At 54.0% G+C, this 18,681-nt stretch overlaps 29 non-coding genes and 1 pseudogene across 29 annotated transcripts; all 30 read left to right on the top strand.

Moving 5' to 3' along the window:
- Positions 1-580: 580 nt before the first annotated feature.
- On the top strand, positions 581-699 carry LOC144494244 (5S ribosomal RNA). Its single transcript, XR_013497869.1, has one exon. It is a non-coding gene; the product is annotated as a 5S ribosomal RNA (ribosomal RNA).
- Positions 700-1,013: 314 nt separating this feature from the next.
- On the top strand, positions 1,014-1,132 carry LOC144494243 (5S ribosomal RNA). Its single transcript, XR_013497868.1, has one exon. It is a non-coding gene; the product is annotated as a 5S ribosomal RNA (ribosomal RNA).
- Positions 1,133-1,443: 311 nt separating this feature from the next.
- Positions 1,444-1,562, top strand: LOC144494242 (5S ribosomal RNA). Its single transcript, XR_013497867.1, has one exon. It is a non-coding gene; the product is annotated as a 5S ribosomal RNA (ribosomal RNA).
- Positions 1,563-2,754: 1,192 nt separating this feature from the next.
- Positions 2,755-2,873, top strand: LOC144494241 (5S ribosomal RNA). The gene has a single exon (XR_013497866.1). It is a non-coding gene; the product is annotated as a 5S ribosomal RNA (ribosomal RNA).
- Positions 2,874-3,187: 314 nt separating this feature from the next.
- Positions 3,188-3,306, top strand: LOC144494240 (5S ribosomal RNA). Its single transcript, XR_013497865.1, has one exon. It is a non-coding gene; the product is annotated as a 5S ribosomal RNA (ribosomal RNA).
- A 311-nt stretch (positions 3,307-3,617) lies between these two features.
- LOC144494239 (5S ribosomal RNA) lies at positions 3,618-3,736 on the top strand. The gene has a single exon (XR_013497864.1). It is a non-coding gene; the product is annotated as a 5S ribosomal RNA (ribosomal RNA).
- A 1,192-nt stretch (positions 3,737-4,928) lies between these two features.
- Positions 4,929-5,047, top strand: LOC144494238 (5S ribosomal RNA). The gene has a single exon (XR_013497863.1). It is a non-coding gene; the product is annotated as a 5S ribosomal RNA (ribosomal RNA).
- Positions 5,048-5,361: 314 nt separating this feature from the next.
- LOC144494237 (5S ribosomal RNA) lies at positions 5,362-5,480 on the top strand. Its single transcript, XR_013497862.1, has one exon. It is a non-coding gene; the product is annotated as a 5S ribosomal RNA (ribosomal RNA).
- A 311-nt stretch (positions 5,481-5,791) lies between these two features.
- Positions 5,792-5,910, top strand: LOC144494235 (5S ribosomal RNA). Its single transcript, XR_013497860.1, has one exon. It is a non-coding gene; the product is annotated as a 5S ribosomal RNA (ribosomal RNA).
- Positions 5,911-6,829: 919 nt separating this feature from the next.
- On the top strand, positions 6,830-6,948 carry LOC144494234 (5S ribosomal RNA). Its single transcript, XR_013497859.1, has one exon. It is a non-coding gene; the product is annotated as a 5S ribosomal RNA (ribosomal RNA).
- A 317-nt stretch (positions 6,949-7,265) lies between these two features.
- Positions 7,266-7,384, top strand: LOC144494233 (5S ribosomal RNA). The gene has a single exon (XR_013497858.1). It is a non-coding gene; the product is annotated as a 5S ribosomal RNA (ribosomal RNA).
- Positions 7,385-7,692: 308 nt separating this feature from the next.
- On the top strand, positions 7,693-7,811 carry LOC144494329 (5S ribosomal RNA). Its single transcript, XR_013497948.1, has one exon. It is a non-coding gene; the product is annotated as a 5S ribosomal RNA (ribosomal RNA).
- A 919-nt stretch (positions 7,812-8,730) lies between these two features.
- Positions 8,731-8,849, top strand: LOC144494232 (5S ribosomal RNA). Its single transcript, XR_013497857.1, has one exon. It is a non-coding gene; the product is annotated as a 5S ribosomal RNA (ribosomal RNA).
- A 317-nt stretch (positions 8,850-9,166) lies between these two features.
- Positions 9,167-9,285, top strand: LOC144494231 (5S ribosomal RNA). Its single transcript, XR_013497856.1, has one exon. It is a non-coding gene; the product is annotated as a 5S ribosomal RNA (ribosomal RNA).
- A 314-nt stretch (positions 9,286-9,599) lies between these two features.
- Positions 9,600-9,718, top strand: LOC144494328 (5S ribosomal RNA). Its single transcript, XR_013497947.1, has one exon. It is a non-coding gene; the product is annotated as a 5S ribosomal RNA (ribosomal RNA).
- A 982-nt stretch (positions 9,719-10,700) lies between these two features.
- LOC144494230 (5S ribosomal RNA) lies at positions 10,701-10,819 on the top strand. The gene has a single exon (XR_013497855.1). It is a non-coding gene; the product is annotated as a 5S ribosomal RNA (ribosomal RNA).
- Positions 10,820-11,133: 314 nt separating this feature from the next.
- LOC144494229 (5S ribosomal RNA) lies at positions 11,134-11,252 on the top strand. The gene has a single exon (XR_013497854.1). It is a non-coding gene; the product is annotated as a 5S ribosomal RNA (ribosomal RNA).
- Positions 11,253-11,566: 314 nt separating this feature from the next.
- LOC144494228 (5S ribosomal RNA) lies at positions 11,567-11,685 on the top strand. The gene has a single exon (XR_013497853.1). It is a non-coding gene; the product is annotated as a 5S ribosomal RNA (ribosomal RNA).
- Positions 11,686-11,996: 311 nt separating this feature from the next.
- Positions 11,997-12,115, top strand: LOC144494227 (5S ribosomal RNA). The gene has a single exon (XR_013497852.1). It is a non-coding gene; the product is annotated as a 5S ribosomal RNA (ribosomal RNA).
- Positions 12,116-12,429: 314 nt separating this feature from the next.
- On the top strand, positions 12,430-12,548 carry LOC144494226 (5S ribosomal RNA). Its single transcript, XR_013497851.1, has one exon. It is a non-coding gene; the product is annotated as a 5S ribosomal RNA (ribosomal RNA).
- Positions 12,549-12,859: 311 nt separating this feature from the next.
- On the top strand, positions 12,860-12,978 carry LOC144494224 (5S ribosomal RNA). Its single transcript, XR_013497849.1, has one exon. It is a non-coding gene; the product is annotated as a 5S ribosomal RNA (ribosomal RNA).
- A 988-nt stretch (positions 12,979-13,966) lies between these two features.
- On the top strand, positions 13,967-14,085 carry LOC144494223 (5S ribosomal RNA). Its single transcript, XR_013497848.1, has one exon. It is a non-coding gene; the product is annotated as a 5S ribosomal RNA (ribosomal RNA).
- A 314-nt stretch (positions 14,086-14,399) lies between these two features.
- On the top strand, positions 14,400-14,518 carry LOC144494222 (5S ribosomal RNA). The gene has a single exon (XR_013497847.1). It is a non-coding gene; the product is annotated as a 5S ribosomal RNA (ribosomal RNA).
- Positions 14,519-14,832: 314 nt separating this feature from the next.
- LOC144494327 (5S ribosomal RNA) lies at positions 14,833-14,951 on the top strand. Its single transcript, XR_013497946.1, has one exon. It is a non-coding gene; the product is annotated as a 5S ribosomal RNA (ribosomal RNA).
- A 314-nt stretch (positions 14,952-15,265) lies between these two features.
- LOC144494326 (5S ribosomal RNA) lies at positions 15,266-15,384 on the top strand. Its single transcript, XR_013497945.1, has one exon. It is a non-coding gene; the product is annotated as a 5S ribosomal RNA (ribosomal RNA).
- A 913-nt stretch (positions 15,385-16,297) lies between these two features.
- On the top strand, positions 16,298-16,416 carry LOC144494221 (5S ribosomal RNA). Its single transcript, XR_013497846.1, has one exon. It is a non-coding gene; the product is annotated as a 5S ribosomal RNA (ribosomal RNA).
- A 314-nt stretch (positions 16,417-16,730) lies between these two features.
- Positions 16,731-16,839, top strand: LOC144494450 (5S ribosomal RNA; annotated as a pseudogene).
- A 311-nt stretch (positions 16,840-17,150) lies between these two features.
- On the top strand, positions 17,151-17,269 carry LOC144494220 (5S ribosomal RNA). Its single transcript, XR_013497845.1, has one exon. It is a non-coding gene; the product is annotated as a 5S ribosomal RNA (ribosomal RNA).
- A 314-nt stretch (positions 17,270-17,583) lies between these two features.
- On the top strand, positions 17,584-17,702 carry LOC144494219 (5S ribosomal RNA). Its single transcript, XR_013497844.1, has one exon. It is a non-coding gene; the product is annotated as a 5S ribosomal RNA (ribosomal RNA).
- A 314-nt stretch (positions 17,703-18,016) lies between these two features.
- Positions 18,017-18,135, top strand: LOC144494324 (5S ribosomal RNA). The gene has a single exon (XR_013497943.1). It is a non-coding gene; the product is annotated as a 5S ribosomal RNA (ribosomal RNA).
- The last annotated feature ends 546 nt before the right edge of the window (positions 18,136-18,681 follow it).

Below are 18,681 nucleotides of genomic sequence, written 5' to 3'. Positions count from 1 at the left end.
GGGAAAAGTCAGGCAAGCAATATCCACCAAGAAGTGGGAAGCGGAAGGTCTGATGTCACAGTGCATTTTGGGAAAAGTCAGGCAAGCAATATCCACCAAGAAGTGGGAAGCGGAAGGTCTGATGTCACAGAGTGGTTATCCCCAAACACTACATTAGTGTTTCCCTCCCTCCCTCCTCCTCTGACCAAAAAAAAAAGGCCACTGTGAGAAGGTAAAAGTGAAGGGAAGAGTTTTAAAATTTTTTTGAAAATCATTCAAATGGTGCTTGAAATGTCAGTGATTGGGATTAAGTATTGCACGTGAGAGATGTGGGAGATCCGTGCAGCTTCTAGCGTCTCGGATGACTACGTCTGCTGCTACATTCAACGACATTCAGCTGCTACGGTCTTGCCCCTTGGGCGCTGGCTGAGCTGAAAGACAACCACGCCTCGCAAGGATGTGAAAAGCGGCGAGAGGGAGAGAGAGCACAAAGGAGGAGGAGGAGGAGGAGGAGGAGAGAGGGAAAAGAATTGCCATGAGCGGCAAAGAAGAAGCGGCTGAGCTATGAGACTTGAATTAGCCAGAAAGCAGGGCAGTCAATGCCTACGGCCATACTAGTCTGAAAACGCCCGATCTCGTCTGATCTCGGAAGCTAAGCAGACTCAGGCCTGGTTAGTACTTGGATGGGAGACCGCCTGGGAATACCAGGTGCAGTAGGCTTTTGCTGCCAGCAGAGGCTGCCCACAACACACGGTCACCGCAGCCTCGGCCCAGAGGCAGGCAATCTTTTGGCTGCTCCCTCAGCCTGGCTTTGCCAGGACATTCAGCTGCTACGGTCTTGCCCCTTGGGCGCTGGCTGAGCTGAAAGACAACCACGCCTCGCAAGGATGTGAAAAGCGGCGAGAGGGAGAGAGAGCACAAAGGAGGAGGAGGAGGAGGAGGAGGAGGAGAGAGGGAAAAGAATTGCCATGAGCGGCAAAGAAGAAGCGGCTGAGCTATGAGACTTGAATTAGCCAGAAAGCAGGGCAGTCAATGCCTACGGCCATACTAGTCTGAAAACGCCCGATCTCGTCTGATCTCGGAAGCTAAGCAGACTCAGGCCTGGTTAGTACTTGGATGGGAGACCGCCTGGGAATACCAGGTGCAGTAGGCTTTTGCTGCCAGCAGAGGCTGCCCACAACACACGGTCACCGCAGCCTCGGCCCAGAGGCAGGCAATCTTTTGGCTGCTCCCTCAGCCTGGCTTTGCCAGGACATTCAGCTGCTACGGTCTTGCCCCTTGGGCGCTGGCTGAGCTGAAAGACAACCATGCCTCGCAAGGATGTGAAAAGCGGCGAGAGGGAGAGAGAGCACAAAGGAGGAGGAGGAGGAGGAGGAGGAGAGAGGGAAAAGAATTGCCATGAGCGGCAAAGAAGAAGCGGCTGAGCTATGAGACTTGAATTAGCCAGAAAGCAGGGCAGTCAATGCCTACGGCCATACTAGTCTGAAAACGCCCGATCTCGTCTGATCTCGGAAGCTAAGCAGACTCAGGCCTGGTTAGTACTTGGATGGGAGACCGCCTGGGAATACCAGGTGCAGTAGGCTTTTGCTGCCAGCAGAGGCTGCCCACAACACACGGTCACCGCAGCCTCGGCCCAGAGGCAGGCAATCTTTTGGCTGCTCCCTCAGCCTGGCTTTGCCAGGACATTCAGCTGCTACGGTCTTGCCCCTTGGGTGCTTCCTCAGGTGAAAGACAGACAGGTGGCTGGTAAAGGCGGCTGAGGGACTTCAATGGTGCATTTTGGGAGATGTCAGACCAGCAGTATCTACCAAGAAGTGGGTAGCGGAAGGTCTGGTATCTCAGTGCATTTTGGGAAAACTCAGACAAGCAATATCCACCAAGAAGTGGGAAGTGGAAGGTCTGGTGTCTCAGTGCATTTTGGGAAAAGTCAGGCAAGCAATATCCACCAAGAAGTGGGAAGCGGAAGGTCTGATGTCACAGTGCATTTTGGGAAAAGTCAGGCAAGCAATATCCACCAAGAAGTGGGAAGCGGAAGGTCTGGTATCTCAGTGCATTTTGGGAAAACTCAGACAAGCAATATCCACCAAGAAGTGGGAAGTGGAAGGTCTGGTGTCTCAGTGCATTTTGGGAAAACTCAGACAAGCAATATCCACCAAGAAGTGGGAAGTGGAAGGTCTGGTGTCTCAGTGCATTTTGGGAAAAGTCAGGCAAGCAATATCCACCAAGAAGTGGGAAGCGGAAGGTCTGATGTCACAGTGCATTTTGGGAAAAGTCAGGCAAGCAATATCCACCAAGAAGTGGGAAGCGGAAGGTCTGATGTCACAGAGTGGTTATCCCCAAACACTACATTAGTGTTTCCCTCCCTCCCTCCTCCTCTGACCAAAAAAAAAAGGCCACTGTGAGAAGGTAAAAGTGAAGGGAAGAGTTTTAAAATTTTTTTGAAAATCATTCAAATGGTGCTTGAAATGTCAGTGATTGGGATTAAGTATTGCACGTGAGAGATGTGGGAGATCCGTGCAGCTTCTAGCGTCTCGGATGACTACGTCTGCTGCTACATTCAACGACATTCAGCTGCTACGGTCTTGCCCCTTGGGCGCTGGCTGAGCTGAAAGACAACCACGCCTCGCAAGGATGTGAAAAGCGGCGAGAGGGAGAGAGAGCACAAAGGAGGAGGAGGAGGAGGAGGAGGAGAGAGGGAAAAGAATTGCCATGAGCGGCAAAGAAGAAGCGGCTGAGCTATGAGACTTGAATTAGCCAGAAAGCAGGGCAGTCAATGCCTACGGCCATACTAGTCTGAAAACGCCCGATCTCGTCTGATCTCGGAAGCTAAGCAGACTCAGGCCTGGTTAGTACTTGGATGGGAGACCGCCTGGGAATACCAGGTGCAGTAGGCTTTTGCTGCCAGCAGAGGCTGCCCACAACACACGGTCACCGCAGCCTCGGCCCAGAGGCAGGCAATCTTTTGGCTGCTCCCTCAGCCTGGCTTTGCCAGGACATTCAGCTGCTACGGTCTTGCCCCTTGGGCGCTGGCTGAGCTGAAAGACAACCACGCCTCGCAAGGATGTGAAAAGCGGCGAGAGGGAGAGAGAGCACAAAGGAGGAGGAGGAGGAGGAGGAGGAGGAGAGAGGGAAAAGAATTGCCATGAGCGGCAAAGAAGAAGCGGCTGAGCTATGAGACTTGAATTAGCCAGAAAGCAGGGCAGTCAATGCCTACGGCCATACTAGTCTGAAAACGCCCGATCTCGTCTGATCTCGGAAGCTAAGCAGACTCAGGCCTGGTTAGTACTTGGATGGGAGACCGCCTGGGAATACCAGGTGCAGTAGGCTTTTGCTGCCAGCAGAGGCTGCCCACAACACACGGTCACCGCAGCCTCGGCCCAGAGGCAGGCAATCTTTTGGCTGCTCCCTCAGCCTGGCTTTGCCAGGACATTCAGCTGCTACGGTCTTGCCCCTTGGGCGCTGGCTGAGCTGAAAGACAACCATGCCTCGCAAGGATGTGAAAAGCGGCGAGAGGGAGAGAGAGCACAAAGGAGGAGGAGGAGGAGGAGGAGGAGAGAGGGAAAAGAATTGCCATGAGCGGCAAAGAAGAAGCGGCTGAGCTATGAGACTTGAATTAGCCAGAAAGCAGGGCAGTCAATGCCTACGGCCATACTAGTCTGAAAACGCCCGATCTCGTCTGATCTCGGAAGCTAAGCAGACTCAGGCCTGGTTAGTACTTGGATGGGAGACCGCCTGGGAATACCAGGTGCAGTAGGCTTTTGCTGCCAGCAGAGGCTGCCCACAACACACGGTCACCGCAGCCTCGGCCCAGAGGCAGGCAATCTTTTGGCTGCTCCCTCAGCCTGGCTTTGCCAGGACATTCAGCTGCTACGGTCTTGCCCCTTGGGTGCTTCCTCAGGTGAAAGACAGACAGGTGGCTGGTAAAGGCGGCTGAGGGACTTCAATGGTGCATTTTGGGAGATGTCAGACCAGCAGTATCTACCAAGAAGTGGGTAGCGGAAGGTCTGGTATCTCAGTGCATTTTGGGAAAACTCAGACAAGCAATATCCACCAAGAAGTGGGAAGTGGAAGGTCTGGTGTCTCAGTGCATTTTGGGAAAAGTCAGGCAAGCAATATCCACCAAGAAGTGGGAAGCGGAAGGTCTGATGTCACAGTGCATTTTGGGAAAAGTCAGGCAAGCAATATCCACCAAGAAGTGGGAAGCGGAAGGTCTGGTATCTCAGTGCATTTTGGGAAAACTCAGACAAGCAATATCCACCAAGAAGTGGGAAGTGGAAGGTCTGGTGTCTCAGTGCATTTTGGGAAAACTCAGACAAGCAATATCCACCAAGAAGTGGGAAGTGGAAGGTCTGGTGTCTCAGTGCATTTTGGGAAAAGTCAGGCAAGCAATATCCACCAAGAAGTGGGAAGCGGAAGGTCTGATGTCACAGTGCATTTTGGGAAAAGTCAGGCAAGCAATATCCACCAAGAAGTGGGAAGCGGAAGGTCTGATGTCACAGAGTGGTTATCCCCAAACACTACATTAGTGTTTCCCTCCCTCCCTCCTCCTCTGACCAAAAAAAAAAGGCCACTGTGAGAAGGTAAAAGTGAAGGGAAGAGTTTTAAAATTTTTTTGAAAATCATTCAAATGGTGCTTGAAATGTCAGTGATTGGGATTAAGTATTGCACGTGAGAGATGTGGGAGATCCGTGCAGCTTCTAGCGTCTCGGATGACTACGTCTGCTGCTACATTCAACGACATTCAGCTGCTACGGTCTTGCCCCTTGGGCGCTGGCTGAGCTGAAAGACAACCACGCCTCGCAAGGATGTGAAAAGCGGCGAGAGGGAGAGAGAGCACAAAGGAGGAGGAGGAGGAGGAGGAGGAGAGAGGGAAAAGAATTGCCATGAGCGGCAAAGAAGAAGCGGCTGAGCTATGAGACTTGAATTAGCCAGAAAGCAGGGCAGTCAATGCCTACGGCCATACTAGTCTGAAAACGCCCGATCTCGTCTGATCTCGGAAGCTAAGCAGACTCAGGCCTGGTTAGTACTTGGATGGGAGACCGCCTGGGAATACCAGGTGCAGTAGGCTTTTGCTGCCAGCAGAGGCTGCCCACAACACACGGTCACCGCAGCCTCGGCCCAGAGGCAGGCAATCTTTTGGCTGCTCCCTCAGCCTGGCTTTGCCAGGACATTCAGCTGCTACGGTCTTGCCCCTTGGGCGCTGGCTGAGCTGAAAGACAACCACGCCTCGCAAGGATGTGAAAAGCGGCGAGAGGGAGAGAGAGCACAAAGGAGGAGGAGGAGGAGGAGGAGGAGGAGAGAGGGAAAAGAATTGCCATGAGCGGCAAAGAAGAAGCGGCTGAGCTATGAGACTTGAATTAGCCAGAAAGCAGGGCAGTCAATGCCTACGGCCATACTAGTCTGAAAACGCCCGATCTCGTCTGATCTCGGAAGCTAAGCAGACTCAGGCCTGGTTAGTACTTGGATGGGAGACCGCCTGGGAATACCAGGTGCAGTAGGCTTTTGCTGCCAGCAGAGGCTGCCCACAACACACGGTCACCGCAGCCTCGGCCCAGAGGCAGGCAATCTTTTGGCTGCTCCCTCAGCCTGGCTTTGCCAGGACATTCAGCTGCTACGGTCTTGCCCCTTGGGCGCTGGCTGAGCTGAAAGACAACCATGCCTCGCAAGGATGTGAAAAGCGGCGAGAGGGAGAGAGAGCACAAAGGAGGAGGAGGAGGAGGAGGAGGAGAGAGGGAAAAGAATTGCCATGAGCGGCAAAGAAGAAGCGGCTGAGCTATGAGACTTGAATTAGCCAGAAAGCAGGGCAGTCAATGCCTACGGCCATACTAGTCTGAAAACGCCCGATCTCGTCTGATCTCGGAAGCTAAGCAGACTCAGGCCTGGTTAGTACTTGGATGGGAGACCGCCTGGGAATACCAGGTGCAGTAGGCTTTTGCTGCCAGCAGAGGCTGCCCACAACACACGGTCACCGCAGCCTCGGCCCAGAGGCAGGCAATCTTTTGGCTGCTCCCTCAGCCTGGCTTTGCCAGGACATTCAGCTGCTACGGTCTTGCCCCTTGGGTGCTTCCTCAGGTGAAAGACAGACAGGTGGCTGGTAAAGGCGGCTGAGGGACTTCAATGGTGCATTTTGGGAGATGTCAGACCAGCAGTATCTACCAAGAAGTGGGTAGCGGAAGGTCTGGTATCTCAGTGCATTTTGGGAAAACTCAGACAAGCAATATCCACCAAGAAGTGGGAAGTGGAAGGTCTGGTGTCTCAGTGCATTTTGGGAAAAGTCAGGCAAGCAATATCCACCAAGAAGTGGGAAGCGGAAGGTCTGATGTCACAGTGCATTTTGGGAAAAGTCAGGCAAGCAATATCCACCAAGAAGTGGGAAGCGGAAGGTCTGATGTCACAGAGTGGTTATCCCCAAACACTACATTAGTGTTTCCCTCCCTCCCTCCTCCTCTGACCAAAAAAAAAAGGCCACTGTGAGAAGGTAAAAGTGAAGGGAAGAGTTTTAAAATTTTTTTGAAAATCATTCAAATGGTGCTTGAAATGTCAGTGATTGGGATTAAGTATTGCACGTGAGAGATGTGGGAGATCCGTGCAGCTTCTAGCGTCTCGGATGACTACGTCTGCTGCTACATTCAACGACATTCAGCTGCTACGGTCTTGCCCCTTGGGCGCTGGCTGAGCTGAAAGACAACCACGCCTCGCAAGGATGTGAAAAGCGGCGAGAGGGAGAGAGAGCACAAAGGAGGAGGAGGAGGAGGAGGAGGAGGAGAGAGGGAAAAGAATTGCCATGAGCGGCAAAGAAGAAGCGGCTGAGCTATGAGACTTGAATTAGCCAGAAAGCAGGGCAGTCAATGCCTACGGCCATACTAGTCTGAAAACGCCCGATCTCGTCTGATCTCGGAAGCTAAGCAGACTCAGGCCTGGTTAGTACTTGGATGGGAGACCGCCTGGGAATACCAGGTGCAGTAGGCTTTTGCTGCCAGCAGAGGCTGCCCACAACACACGGTCACCGCAGCCTCGGCCCAGAGGCAGGCAATCTTTTGGCTGCTCCCTCAGCCTGGCTTTGCCAGGACATTCAGCTGCTACGGTCTTGCCCCTTGGGCGCTGGCTGAGCTGAAAGACAACCACGCCTCGCAAGGATGTGAAAAGCGGCGAGAGGGAGAGAGAGCACAAAGGAGGAGGAGGAGGAGGAGGAGGAGGAGGAGAGAGGGAAAAGAATTGCCATGAGCGGCAAAGAAGAAGCGGCTGAGCTATGAGACTTGAATTAGCCAGAAAGCAGGGCAGTCAATGCCTACGGCCATACTAGTCTGAAAACGCCCGATCTCGTCTGATCTCGGAAGCTAAGCAGACTCAGGCCTGGTTAGTACTTGGATGGGAGACCGCCTGGGAATACCAGGTGCAGTAGGCTTTTGCTGCCAGCAGAGGCTGCCCACAACACACGGTCACCGCAGCCTCGGCCCAGAGGCAGGCAATCTTTTGGCTGCTCCCTCAGCCTGGCTTTGCCAGGACATTCAGCTGCTACGGTCTTGCCCCTTGGGCGCTGGCTGAGCTGAAAGACAACCACGCCTCGCAAGGATGTGAAAAGCGGCGAGAGGGAGAGAGAGCACAAAGGAGGAGGAGGAGGAGGAGGAGAGAGGGAAAAGAATTGCCATGAGCGGCAAAGAAGAAGCGGCTGAGCTATGAGACTTGAATTAGCCAGAAAGCAGGGCAGTCAATGCCTACGGCCATACTAGTCTGAAAACGCCCGATCTCGTCTGATCTCGGAAGCTAAGCAGACTCAGGCCTGGTTAGTACTTGGATGGGAGACCGCCTGGGAATGCCAGGTGCAGTAGGCTTTTGCTGCCAGCAGAGGCTGCCCACAACACACGGTCACCGCAGCCTCGGCCCAGAGGCAGGCAATCTTTTGGCTGCTCCCTCAGCCTGGCTTTGCCAGGACATTCAGCTGCTACGGTCTTGCCCCTTGGGTGCTTCCTCAGGTGAAAGACAGACAGGTGGCTGGTAAAGGCGGCTGAGGGACTTCAATGGTGCATTTTGGGAGATGTCAGACCAGCAGTATCTACCAAGAAGTGGGAAGCGGAAGGTCTGGTATCTCAGTGCATTTTGGGAAAACTCAGACAAGCAATATCCACCAAGAAGTGGGAAGTGGAAGGTCTGGTGTCTCAGTGCATTTTGGGAAAAGTCAGGCAAGCAATATCCACCAAGAAGTGGGAAGCGGAAGGTCTGATGTCACAGTGCATTTTGGGAAAAGTCAGGCAAGCAATATCCACCAAGAAGTGGGAAGCGGAAGGTCTGATGTCACAGAGTGGTTATCCCCAAACACTACATTAGTGTTTCCCTCCCTCCCTCCTCCTCTGACCAAAAAAAAAAGGCCACTGTGAGAAGGTAAAAGTGAAGGGAAGAGTTTTAAAATTTTTTTGAAAATCATTCAAATGGTGCTTGAAATGTCAGTGATTGGGATTAAGTATTGCACGTGAGAGATGTGGGAGATCCGTGCAGCTTCTAGCGTCTCGGATGACTACGTCTGCTGCTACATTCAACGACATTCAGCTGCTACGGTCTTGCCCCTTGGGCGCTGGCTGAGCTGAAAGACAACCACGCCTCGCAAGGATGTGAAAAGCGGCGAGAGGGAGAGAGAGCACAAAGGAGGAGGAGGAGGAGGAGGAGGAGGAGAGAGGGAAAAGAATTGCCATGAGCGGCAAAGAAGAAGCGGCTGAGCTATGAGACTTGAATTAGCCAGAAAGCAGGGCAGTCAATGCCTACGGCCATACTAGTCTGAAAACGCCCGATCTCGTCTGATCTCGGAAGCTAAGCAGACTCAGGCCTGGTTAGTACTTGGATGGGAGACCGCCTGGGAATACCAGGTGCAGTAGGCTTTTGCTGCCAGCAGAGGCTGCCCACAACACACGGTCACCGCAGCCTCGGCCCAGAGGCAGGCAATCTTTTGGCTGCTCCCTCAGCCTGGCTTTGCCAGGACATTCAGCTGCTACGGTCTTGCCCCTTGGGCGCTGGCTGAGCTGAAAGACAACCACGCCTCGCAAGGATGTGAAAAGCGGCGAGAGGGAGAGAGAGCACAAAGGAGGAGGAGGAGGAGGAGGAGGAGGAGGAGAGAGGGAAAAGAATTGCCATGAGCGGCAAAGAAGAAGCGGCTGAGCTATGAGACTTGAATTAGCCAGAAAGCAGGGCAGTCAATGCCTACGGCCATACTAGTCTGAAAACGCCCGATCTCGTCTGATCTCGGAAGCTAAGCAGACTCAGGCCTGGTTAGTACTTGGATGGGAGACCGCCTGGGAATACCAGGTGCAGTAGGCTTTTGCTGCCAGCAGAGGCTGCCCACAACACACGGTCACCGCAGCCTCGGCCCAGAGGCAGGCAATCTTTTGGCTGCTCCCTCAGCCTGGCTTTGCCAGGACATTCAGCTGCTACGGTCTTGCCCCTTGGGCGCTGGCTGAGCTGAAAGACAACCACGCCTCGCAAGGATGTGAAAAGCGGCGAGAGGGAGAGAGAGCACAAAGGAGGAGGAGGAGGAGGAGGAGGAGGAGAGAGGGAAAAGAATTGCCATGAGCGGCAAAGAAGAAGCGGCTGAGCTATGAGACTTGAATTAGCCAGAAAGCAGGGCAGTCAATGCCTACGGCCATACTAGTCTGAAAACGCCCGATCTCGTCTGATCTCGGAAGCTAAGCAGACTCAGGCCTGGTTAGTACTTGGATGGGAGACCGCCTGGGAATGCCAGGTGCAGTAGGCTTTTGCTGCCAGCAGAGGCTGCCCACAACACACGGTCACCGCAGCCTCGGCCCAGAGGCAGGCAATCTTTTGGCTGCTCCCTCAGCCTGGCTTTGCCAGGACATTCAGCTGCTACGGTCTTGCCCCTTGGGTGCTTCCTCAGGTGAAAGACAGACAGGTGGCTGGTAAAGGCGGCTGAGGGACTTCAATGGTGCATTTTGGGAGATGTCAGACCAGCAGTATCTACCAAGAAGTGGGAAGCGGAAGGTCTGGTATCTCAGTGCATTTTGGGAAAACTCAGACAAGCAATATCCACCAAGAAGTGGGAAGTGGAAGGTCTGGTGTCTCAGTGCATTTTGGGAAAACTCAGACAAGCAATATCCACCAAGAAGTGGGAAGTGGAAGGTCTGGTGTCTCAGTGCATTTTGGGAAAAGTCAGGCAAGCAATATCCACCAAGAAGTGGGAAGCGGAAGGTCTGATGTCACAGTGCATTTTGGGAAAAGTCAGGCAAGCAATATCCACCAAGAAGTGGGAAGCGGAAGGTCTGATGTCACAGAGTGGTTATCCCCAAACACTACATTAGTGTTTCCCTCCCTCCCTCCTCCTCTGACCAAAAAAAAAAGGCCACTGTGAGAAGGTAAAAGTGAAGGGAAGAGTTTTAAAATTTTTTTGAAAATCATTCAAATGGTGCTTGAAATGTCAGTGATTGGGATTAAGTATTGCACGTGAGAGATGTGGGAGATCCGTGCAGCTTCTAGCGTCTCGGATGACTACGTCTGCTGCTACATTCAACGACATTCAGCTGCTACGGTCTTGCCCCTTGGGCGCTGGCTGAGCTGAAAGACAACCACGCCTCGCAAGGATGTGAAAAGCGGCGAGAGGGAGAGAGAGCACAAAGGAGGAGGAGGAGGAGGAGGAGAGAGGGAAAAGAATTGCCATGAGCGGCAAAGAAGAAGCGGCTGAGCTATGAGACTTGAATTAGCCAGAAAGCAGGGCAGTCAATGCCTACGGCCATACTAGTCTGAAAACGCCCGATCTCGTCTGATCTCGGAAGCTAAGCAGACTCAGGCCTGGTTAGTACTTGGATGGGAGACCGCCTGGGAATACCAGGTGCAGTAGGCTTTTGCTGCCAGCAGAGGCTGCCCACAACACACGGTCACCGCAGCCTCGGCCCAGAGGCAGGCAATCTTTTGGCTGCTCCCTCAGCCTGGCTTTGCCAGGACATTCAGCTGCTACGGTCTTGCCCCTTGGGCGCTGGCTGAGCTGAAAGACAACCACGCCTCGCAAGGATGTGAAAAGCGGCGAGAGGGAGAGAGAGCACAAAGGAGGAGGAGGAGGAGGAGGAGGAGGAGAGAGGGAAAAGAATTGCCATGAGCGGCAAAGAAGAAGCGGCTGAGCTATGAGACTTGAATTAGCCAGAAAGCAGGGCAGTCAATGCCTACGGCCATACTAGTCTGAAAACGCCCGATCTCGTCTGATCTCGGAAGCTAAGCAGACTCAGGCCTGGTTAGTACTTGGATGGGAGACCGCCTGGGAATACCAGGTGCAGTAGGCTTTTGCTGCCAGCAGAGGCTGCCCACAACACACGGTCACCGCAGCCTCGGCCCAGAGGCAGGCAATCTTTTGGCTGCTCCCTCAGCCTGGCTTTGCCAGGACATTCAGCTGCTACGGTCTTGCCCCTTGGGCGCTGGCTGAGCTGAAAGACAACCACGCCTCGCAAGGATGTGAAAAGCGGCGAGAGGGAGAGAGAGCACAAAGGAGGAGGAGGAGGAGGAGGAGGAGGAGAGAGGGAAAAGAATTGCCATGAGCGGCAAAGAAGAAGCGGCTGAGCTATGAGACTTGAATTAGCCAGAAAGCAGGGCAGTCAATGCCTACGGCCATACTAGTCTGAAAACGCCCGATCTCGTCTGATCTCGGAAGCTAAGCAGACTCAGGCCTGGTTAGTACTTGGATGGGAGACCGCCTGGGAATACCAGGTGCAGTAGGCTTTTGCTGCCAGCAGAGGCTGCCCACAACACACGGTCACCGCAGCCTCGGCCCAGAGGCAGGCAATCTTTTGGCTGCTCCCTCAGCCTGGCTTTGCCAGGACATTCAGCTGCTACGGTCTTGCCCCTTGGGCGCTGGCTGAGCTGAAAGACAACCACGCCTCGCAAGGATGTGAAAAGCGGCGAGAGGGAGAGAGAGCACAAAGGAGGAGGAGGAGGAGGAGGAGGAGAGAGGGAAAAGAATTGCCATGAGCGGCAAAGAAGAAGCGGCTGAGCTATGAGACTTGAATTAGCCAGAAAGCAGGGCAGTCAATGCCTACGGCCATACTAGTCTGAAAACGCCCGATCTCGTCTGATCTCGGAAGCTAAGCAGACTCAGGCCTGGTTAGTACTTGGATGGGAGACCGCCTGGGAATACCAGGTGCAGTAGGCTTTTGCTGCCAGCAGAGGCTGCCCACAACACACGGTCACCGCAGCCTCGGCCCAGAGGCAGGCAATCTTTTGGCTGCTCCCTCAGCCTGGCTTTGCCAGGACATTCAGCTGCTACGGTCTTGCCCCTTGGGCGCTGGCTGAGCTGAAAGACAACCACGCCTCGCAAGGATGTGAAAAGCGGCGAGAGGGAGAGAGAGCACAAAGGAGGAGGAGGAGGAGGAGGAGGAGGAGAGAGGGAAAAGAATTGCCATGAGCGGCAAAGAAGAAGCGGCTGAGCTATGAGACTTGAATTAGCCAGAAAGCAGGGCAGTCAATGCCTACGGCCATACTAGTCTGAAAACGCCCGATCTCGTCTGATCTCGGAAGCTAAGCAGACTCAGGCCTGGTTAGTACTTGGATGGGAGACCGCCTGGGAATACCAGGTGCAGTAGGCTTTTGCTGCCAGCAGAGGCTGCCCACAACACACGGTCACCGCAGCCTCGGCCCAGAGGCAGGCAATCTTTTGGCTGCTCCCTCAGCCTGGCTTTGCCAGGACATTCAGCTGCTACGGTCTTGCCCCTTGGGCGCTGGCTGAGCTGAAAGACAACCATGCCTCGCAAGGATGTGAAAAGCGGCGAGAGGGAGAGAGAGCACAAAGGAGGAGGAGGAGGAGGAGGAGGAGAGAGGGAAAAGAATTGCCATGAGCGGCAAAGAAGAAGCGGCTGAGCTATGAGACTTGAATTAGCCAGAAAGCAGGGCAGTCAATGCCTACGGCCATACTAGTCTGAAAACGCCCGATCTCGTCTGATCTCGGAAGCTAAGCAGACTCAGGCCTGGTTAGTACTTGGATGGGAGACCGCCTGGGAATACCAGGTGCAGTAGGCTTTTGCTGCCAGCAGAGGCTGCCCACAACACACGGTCACCGCAGCCTCGGCCCAGAGGCAGGCAATCTTTTGGCTGCTCCCTCAGCCTGGCTTTGCCAGGACATTCAGCTGCTACGGTCTTGCCCCTTGGGTGCTTCCTCAGGTGAAAGACAGACAGGTGGCTGGTAAAGGCGGCTGAGGGACTTCAATGGTGCATTTTGGGAGATGTCAGACCAGCAGTATCTACCAAGAAGTGGGTAGCGGAAGGTCTGGTATCTCAGTGCATTTTGGGAAAACTCAGACAAGCAATATCCACCAAGAAGTGGGAAGTGGAAGGTCTGGTGTCTCAGTGCATTTTGGGAAAAGTCAGGCAAGCAATATCCACCAAGAAGTGGGAAGCGGAAGGTCTGATGTCACAGTGCATTTTGGGAAAAGTCAGGCAAGCAATATCCACCAAGAAGTGGGAAGCGGAAGGTCTGATGTCACAGTGCATTTTGGGAAAAGTCAGGCAAGCAATATCCACCAAGAAGTGGGAAGCGGAAGGTCTGATGTCACAGAGTGGTTATCCCCAAACACTACATTAGTGTTTCCCTCCCTCCCTCCTCCTCTGACCAAAAAAAAAAGGCCACTGTGAGAAGGTAAAAGTGAAGGGAAGAGTTTTAAAATTTTTTTGAAAATCATTCAAATGGTGCTTGAAATGTCAGTGATTGGGATTAAGTATTGCACGTGAGAGATGTGGGAGATCCGTGCAGCTTCTAGCGTCTCGGATGACTACGTCTGCTGCTACATTCAACGACATTCAGCTGCTACGGTCTTGCCCCTTGGGCGCTGGCTGAGCTGAAAGACAACCACGCCTCGCAAGGATGTGAAAAGCGGCGAGAGGGAGAGAGAGCACAAAGGAGGAGGAGGAGGAGGAGGAGGAGGAGAGAGGGAAAAGAATTGCCATGAGCGGCAAAGAAGAAGCGGCTGAGCTATGAGACTTGAATTAGCCAGAAAGCAGGGCAGTCAATGCCTACGGCCATACTAGTCTGAAAACGCCCGATCTCGTCTGATCTCGGAAGCTAAGCAGACTCAGGCCTGGTTAGTACTTGGATGGGAGACCGCCTGGGAATACCAGGTGCAGTAGGCTTTTGCTGCCAGCAGAGGCTGCCCACAACACACGGTCACCGCAGCCTCGGCCCAGAGGCAGGCAATCTTTTGGCTGCTCCCTCAGCCTGGCTTTGCCAGGACATTCAGCTGCTACGGTCTTGCCCCTTGGGCGCTGGCTGAGCTGAAAGACAACCACGCCTCGCAAGGATGTGAAAAGCGGCGAGAGGGAGAGAGAGCACAAAGGAGGAGGAGGAGGAGGAGGAGGAGGAGAGAGGGAAAAGAATTGCCATGAGCGGCAAAGAAGAAGCGGCTGAGCTATGAGACTTGAATTAGCCAGAAAGCAGGGCAGTCAATGCCTACGGCCATACTAGTCTGAAAACGCCCGATCTCGTCTGATCTCGGAAGCTAAGCAGACTCAGGCCTGGTTAGTACTTGGATGGGAGACCGCCTGGGAATACCAGGTGCAGTAGGCTTTTGCTGCCAGCAGAGGCTGCCCACAACACACGGTCACCGCAGCCTCGGCCCAGAGGCAGGCAATCTTTTGGCTGCTCCCTCAGCCTGGCTTTGCCAGGACATTCAGCTGCTACGGTCTTGCCCCTTGGGCGCTGGCTGAGCTGAAAGACAACCACGCCTCGCAAGGATGTGAAAAGCGGCGAGAGGGAGAGAGAGCACAAAGGAGGAGGAGGAGGAGGAGGAGGAGGAGAGAGGGAAAAGAATTGCCATGAGCGGCAAAGAAGAAGCGGCTGAGCTATGAGACTTGAATTAGCCAGAAAGCAGGGCAGTCAATGCCTACGGCCATACTAGTCTGAAAACGCCCGATCTCGTCTGATCTCGGAAGCTAAGCAGACTCAGGCCTGGTTAGTACTTGGATGGGAGACCGCCTGGGAATGCCAGGTGCAGTAGGCTTTTGCTGCCAGCAGAGGCTGCCCACAACACACGGTCACCGCAGCCTCGGCCCAGAGGCAGGCAATCTTTTGGCTGCTCCCTCAGCCTGGCTTTGCCAGGACATTCAGCTGCTACGGTCTTGCCCCTTGGGCGCTGGCTGAGCTGAAAGACAACCACGCCTCGCAAGGATGTGAAAAGCGGCGAGAGGGAGAGAGAGCACAAAGGAGGAGGAGGAGGAGGAGGAGGAGGAGAGAGGGAAAAGAATTGCCATGAGCGGCAAAGAAGAAGCGGCTGAGCTATGAGACTTGAATTAGCCAGAAAGCAGGGCAGTCAATGCCTACGGCCATACTAGTCTGAAAACGCCCGATCTCGTCTGATCTCGGAAGCTAAGCAGACTCAGGCCTGGTTAGTACTTGGATGGGAGACCGCCTGGGAATGCCAGGTGCAGTAGGCTTTTGCTGCCAGCAGAGGCTGCCCACAACACACGGTCACCGCAGCCTCGGCCCAGAGGCAGGCAATCTTTTGGCTGCTCCCTCAGCCTGGCTTTGCCAGGACATTCAGCTGCTACGGTCTTGCCCCTTGGGTGCTTCCTCAGGTGAAAGACAGACAGGTGGCTGGTAAAGGCGGCTGAGGGACTTCAATGGTGCATTTTGGGAGATGTCAGACCAGCAGTATCTACCAAGAAGTGGGAAGCGGAAGGTCTGGTATCTCAGTGCATTTTGGGAAAACTCAGACAAGCAATATCCACCAAGAAGTGGGAAGTGGAAGGTCTGGTGTCTCAGTGCATTTTGGGAAAAGTCAGGCAAGCAATATCCACCAAGAAGTGGGAAGCGGAAGGTCTGATGTCACAGTGCATTTTGGGAAAAGTCAGGCAAGCAATATCCACCAAGAAGTGGGAAGCGGAAGGTCTGATGTCACAGAGTGGTTATCCCCAAACACTACATTAGTGTTTCCCTCCCTCCCTCCTCCTCTGACCAAAAAAAAAAGGCCACTGTGAGAAGGTAAAAGTGAAGGGAAGAGTTTTAAAATTTTTTTGAAAATCATTCAAATGGTGCTTGAAATGTCAGTGATTGGGATTAAGTATTGCACGTGAGAGATGTGGGAGATCCGTGCAGCTTCTAGCGTCTCGGATGACTACGTCTGCTGCTACATTCAACGACATTCAGCTGCTACGGTCTTGCCCCTTGGGCGCTGGCTGAGCTGAAAGACAACCACGCCTCGCAAGGATGTGAAAAGCGGCGAGAGGGAGAGAGAGCACAAAGGAGGAGGAGGAGGAGGAGGAGAGAGGGAAAAGAATTGCCATGAGCGGCAAAGAAGAAGCGGCTGAGCTATGAGACTTGAATTAGCCAGAAAGCAGGGCAGTCAATGCCTACGGCCATACTAGTCTGAAAACGCCCGATCTCGTCTGATCTCGGAAGCTAAGCAGACTCAGGCCTGGTTAGTACTTGGATGGGAGACCGCCTGGGAATACCAGGTGCAGTAGGCTTTTGCTGCCAGCAGAGGCTGCCCACAACACACGGTCACCGCAGCCTCGGCCCAGAGGCAGGCAATCTTTTGGCTGCTCCCTCAGCCTGGCTTTGCCAGGACATTCAGCTGCTACGGTCTTGCCCCTTGGGCGCTGGCTGAGCTGAAAGACAACCACGCCTCGCAAGGATGTGAAAAGCGGCGAGAGGGAGAGAGAGCACAAAGGAGGAGGAGGAGGAGGAGGAGGAGGAGAGAGGGAAAAGAATTGCCATGAGCGGCAAAGAAGAAGCGGCTGAGCTATGAGACTTGAATTAGCCAGAAAGCAGGGCAGTCAATGCCTACGGCCATACTAGTCTGAAAACGCCTGATCTCGGAAGCTAAGCAGACTCAGGCCTGGTTAGTACTTGGATGGGAGACCGCCTGGGAATACCAGGTGCAGTAGGCTTTTGCTGCCAGCAGAGGCTGCCCACAACACACGGTCACCGCAGCCTCGGCCCAGAGGCAGGCAATCTTTTGGCTGCTCCCTCAGCCTGGCTTTGCCAGGACATTCAGCTGCTACGGTCTTGCCCCTTGGGCGCTGGCTGAGCTGAAAGACAACCACGCCTTGCAAGGATGTGAAAAGCGGCGAGAGGGAGAGAGAGCACAAAGGAGGAGGAGGAGGAGGAGGAGGAGAGAGGGAAAAGAATTGCCATGAGCGGCAAAGAAGAAGCGGCTGAGCTATGAGACTTGAATTAGCCAGAAAGCAGGGCAGTCAATGCCTACGGCCATACTAGTCTGAAAACGCCCGATCTCGTCTGATCTCGGAAGCTAAGCAGACTCAGGCCTGGTTAGTACTTGGATGGGAGACCGCCTGGGAATACCAGGTGCAGTAGGCTTTTGCTGCCAGCAGAGGCTGCCCACAACACACGGTCACCGCAGCCTCGGCCCAGAGGCAGGCAATCTTTTGGCTGCTCCCTCAGCCTGGCTTTGCCAGGACATTCAGCTGCTACGGTCTTGCCCCTTGGGCGCTGGCTGAGCTGAAAGACAACCACGCCTCGCAAGGATGTGAAAAGCGGCGAGAGGGAGAGAGAGCACAAAGGAGGAGGAGGAGGAGGAGGAGGAGGAGAGAGGGAAAAGAATTGCCATGAGCGGCAAAGAAGAAGCGGCTGAGCTATGAGACTTGAATTAGCCAGAAAGCAGGGCAGTCAATGCCTACGGCCATACTAGTCTGAAAACGCCCGATCTCGTCTGATCTCGGAAGCTAAGCAGACTCAGGCCTGGTTAGTACTTGGATGGGAGACCGCCTGGGAATACCAGGTGCAGTAGGCTTTTGCTGCCAGCAGAGGCTGCCCACAACACACGGTCACCGCAGCCTCGGCCCAGAGGCAGGCAATCTTTTGGCTGCTCCCTCAGCCTGGCTTTGCCAGGACATTCAGCTGCTACGGTCTTGCCCCTTGGGCGCTGGCTGAGCTGAAAGACAACCACGCCTCGCAAGGATGTGAAAAGCGGCGAGAGGGAGAGAGAGCACAAAGGAGGAGGAGGAGGAGGAGGAGGAGGAGAGAGGGAAAAGAATTGCCATGAGCGGCAAAGAAGAAGCGGCTGAGCTATGAGACTTGAATTAGCCAGAAAGCAGGGCAGTCAATGCCTACGGCCATACTAGTCTGAAAACGCCCGATCTCGTCTGATCTCGGAAGCTAAGCAGACTCAGGCCTGGTTAGTACTTGGATGGGAGACCGCCTGGGAATGCCAGGTGCAGTAGGCTTTTGCTGCCAGCAGAGGCTGCCCACAACACACGGTCACCGCAGCCTCGGCCCAGAGGCAGGCAATCTTTTGGCTGCTCCCTCAGCCTGGCTTTGCCAGGACATTCAGCTGCTACGGTCTTGCCCCTTGGGTGCTTCCTCAGGTGAAAGACAGACAGGTGGCTGGTAAAGGCGGCTGAGGGACTTCAATGGTGCATTTTGGGAGATGTCAGACCAGCAGTATCTACCAAGAAGTGGGAAGCGGAAGGTCTGGTATCTCAGTGCATTTTGGGAAAACTCAGACAAGCAATATCCACCAAGAAGTGGGAAGTGGAAGGTCTGGTGTCTCAGTGCATTTTGGGAAAAGTCAGGCAAGCAATATCCACCAAGAAGTGGGAAGCGGAAGGTCTGATGTCACAGTGCATTTTGGGAAAAGTCAGGCAAGCAATATCCACCAAGAAGTGGGAAGCGGAAGGTCTGATGTCACAGAGTGGTTATCCCCAAACACTACATTAGTGTTTCCCTCCCTCCCTCCTCCTCTGACCAAAAAAAAAAGGCCACTGTGAGAA

This window comes from Mustelus asterias, chromosome 5 (assembly GCF_964213995.1).
Source record: "Mustelus asterias chromosome 5, sMusAst1.hap1.1, whole genome shotgun sequence".
Classification (NCBI taxonomy): domain Eukaryota; kingdom Metazoa; phylum Chordata; class Chondrichthyes; order Carcharhiniformes; family Triakidae; genus Mustelus; species Mustelus asterias.
This window is presented reverse-complemented; position numbering and strand designations above follow the sequence as displayed.